The following is a 3,187-nucleotide window of genomic DNA, read 5'->3' on the forward strand; positions in this document are numbered from 1 at the left end:
ATTAAAGTGCTCTAAAAGCCTTAACTAAGCTATTGCATACTCCTAAATATTTATAGGAAGCAAAAGCTATACCTTCGTCCGTCGTTAGCCCTTTGATGTCGATGCCTCCAGAACTTGGGCACAACTCCGCTACGACTACTGAACACCTCGCCGACCTCCGGACCAAGCCTAAGAAGACTAGAACAGCTCCAAAAGGACTAGAAAGGAGAGGAGAACTCGGATTTGGCATTTGAAAGTGAAGCCTCGGCCTTCTATTTATAGACAACGATCGGAACTTCCGATCCCTGATCGAAACGTCCGAACCTCGATCGGAACGTCCGATCCTGCCATCGGAGCTTGCGAAGATCCTGATCTGCCACGTGTCAAAATATCACTTGTTGACTCCGGATAGGGGTGATCGGAGCTTCCGGTCCTGATCGGAGCTTCCGATCCAACCACACGTCATGCCTGACGTAATAACATCGGTGCCTCCGATCGCTCATCGGAGCTTCCGATCCTGTTCGGAGCTTCCGATCGTGCCTTCGGAGCTTCCGATCCGTCCAATACCCAATTCAATTAATTAGCATTAATCCTTTAATTACTCAATTAGGGTACGGGCTACTACAATTTTTCATCCAACGCTTTCTTCTTGAACTGCTGAGGATATGGCAGAACAGATTTTTGCACATGCGGTTTCTCAGGCACAACTGCAGACTTGCTGGAATTTTTGCTATCAGAATTTTTGGACTCCACCACAATCTCTTCAACTTCCTCATCATCCACTGCCTTCGGCTTATCTGTTCCAAGTTCCTTGCCACTTCTAAGAATAACAGTCTTGCATTGCTCTCTAGGATTAACCTTGGTATTGCTAGGAAACACACCTCTCTGCTGATTATTCAATGCATTCGCCAATTGACCAATTTGTGTTTCAAGATTTTTTATAGAAGCGCTCACATTGGTCAAGTGCGTCTCCATACTATCCAGCTTATTCTCATTCCTCTTAAATCTTGTGGAAGACTCAGAAATAAAATTATGCACCAAATCTTCCAAAGATGTCTTACCCTCACCATTCTGAGTATTGAACCCCGGTGAAGGATTCAACACATTCTTATTGTTTGCATAGGAAAAATTCTCATGATTACGCAAACTAGGATGATACTGATTGGGTATAGGATTACCTCGATAATTGTTGTAATTCCTGTTGTTCACATATTGCGCTTGCTCCACACTCTCAAATCCATCAGCAGAATTTACTGTAGTCGCCAGTGATGTTGTCTCAGTAGAACTTTGATTCCCTTTGGTCAGTGCAGCCAACTGTATAGAAATAGTAGCCATCTGAGCAGTCAAAACAGTGAATGCATCAACCTCATGAATTCCAGCAGGCTTTCTTATTGCAGATCTCTCACTTGGCCACTGATAACTGTTAACAGTCATTTGCTCAAGCATCTCATAAGCATGTTCAAGAAATTTAGAAAATATTGAACCTCCAGCTGCAGCATCCACAGAAATACGAGTTGGCCCATTCAAACCATTGTAGAATAATTCGATCTGTTCCCAATCTGGAAAATTATGGTTTGGACACTTCCTAAGAAACTCCTTGTACCGCTACCAGGCTTCATACAATTGCTCAAAATCTTGCTGTTTGAATGTAGTGATCTCTATTTTCAACTGAGCCGACTTAGCAGGTGGGAAATACTTAGCCAGAAATTTGGAAGCCATATCCTCCCATGTAGTGATACTCCCAAGAGGTAGTTATTGCAACCAACTACGAGCATTGTCCATAAGAGAGAATGGGAACAATCGTAGTTTGATGGTGTCCTCAGTAACACCATGAATTTTTACTGTGTCAGCAATCTCCAAAAAAGTACGCAGGTGCAAATTTGGATCTTCAGTAGCTGCACCCCTGAACTGATTTTGCTGCACCATATTAATCAGAGCTGGCTTCAACTCAAAATTATTTGCTGTGATATTCTGCCTAGCTATCCCAGAATAATGAGTATTGATCACCGGTCGAAAGCGATCTCTGATCGGCACCGGGGCATTATTGACAACTCTTTCTCTTTCTCTTTCTTCAGCCATTTGTTGCAACTCTTCTCTTCTAGCTTTTCTCAAAGCTTTAGCAGTTTCCTCAATTTTCGGATCAAAGAGCAGTGAGTCGTAACTTTGGATTTTTCGCATAAACTGCATAGACAGGAAAGATTTAAAATTAGAACCAACAAAATAAAATAAAATGCTTTAAATCAAAATTAAGACTAATTAGCACAATTTAATATAAATCAAATAAAATTCAATTCCCCGGCAACGGCGCCAAAAACTTGTTGCGTGTTTTTCGCTTGCAAGCGCACGATGTCAAGTTATAATATTGGAATTAAGTCCAAGTCGATCCCACGGAGAATGAATAAATGATATTATATCAAATATTTGCAACTAATAAAATCCTAATCCTATGTAGAGCTACGAAAATGGTTTGATTTTTATAAAACTAAAATTTGCAAGAAACAAAACTAAATAACCACGAGTTCACGAGAGAAAAATTCAATAAGCGAAGAATGCTAGAGGTTCGACTTCACTTGACTGTTTACCACAATTTATTTCTAATGATTGTTTAATTATCAATTCTTCTAGTTTATTAGCCAAGAATCCCTATTATTTTCTACCACCTCTCTCGAGTGTCAAGCAGAAATTCGTATTCAATAACAAACTCAATATCTCTATCAAAGTTCAATTATTAAATCCGGTAAATAACACAAGAATTCTTCTAATGACTTCTATGGAGTTATATGCCTCTCGAACAATATAAACACCAAAGATGTATTTTCCTATGTCGTATTCAAAATCCCCTCTCTCGAGTGATAGATTCTAAATAAATTATCATTAAATATATGGCCAGTAAATTGAAAGCATTAAGATCAGGAAAACACAAATAAACTGTGCGAAGAAATTTAAATATATAAATCAAAATATCTCAATCATGGTTTTCAGTCAAGATCCGTCTACCTCTAGACTAAGAAATTAGTTCATAATGCAATTCAAAATCAAATAAGACATGTTTTTCCAACAACATAAACTAAGAAAAATAGAGTTTAAAGAGAAACTAGAACGAATTAGAATGAAGCTTCTCCGTCGCCGGATGCCGCCGTCTTCCGTCTTTGTACCGAATTCTCGAGCTCTTGTGCAATCCTAAACTCTCAATCGCCGTCTTTATGCT

At 39.3% G+C, this 3,187-nt stretch overlaps 1 non-coding gene across 1 annotated transcript; it reads left to right on the plus strand.

Moving 5' to 3' along the window:
• The first annotated feature begins 1,543 nt into the window (after window positions 1–1,543).
• On the plus strand, window positions 1,544–1,649 carry LOC140876799 (small nucleolar RNA R71). Its single transcript, XR_012149031.1, has one exon. It is a non-coding gene; the product is annotated as a small nucleolar RNA R71 (small nucleolar RNA).
• The last annotated feature ends 1,538 nt before the right edge of the window (window positions 1,650–3,187 follow it).

The sequence above is a fragment of the Henckelia pumila genome, chromosome 1 (assembly GCF_033568475.1).
Source record: "Henckelia pumila isolate YLH828 chromosome 1, ASM3356847v2, whole genome shotgun sequence".
NCBI classification, from domain to species: Eukaryota; Viridiplantae; Streptophyta; class Magnoliopsida; order Lamiales; family Gesneriaceae; genus Henckelia; species Henckelia pumila.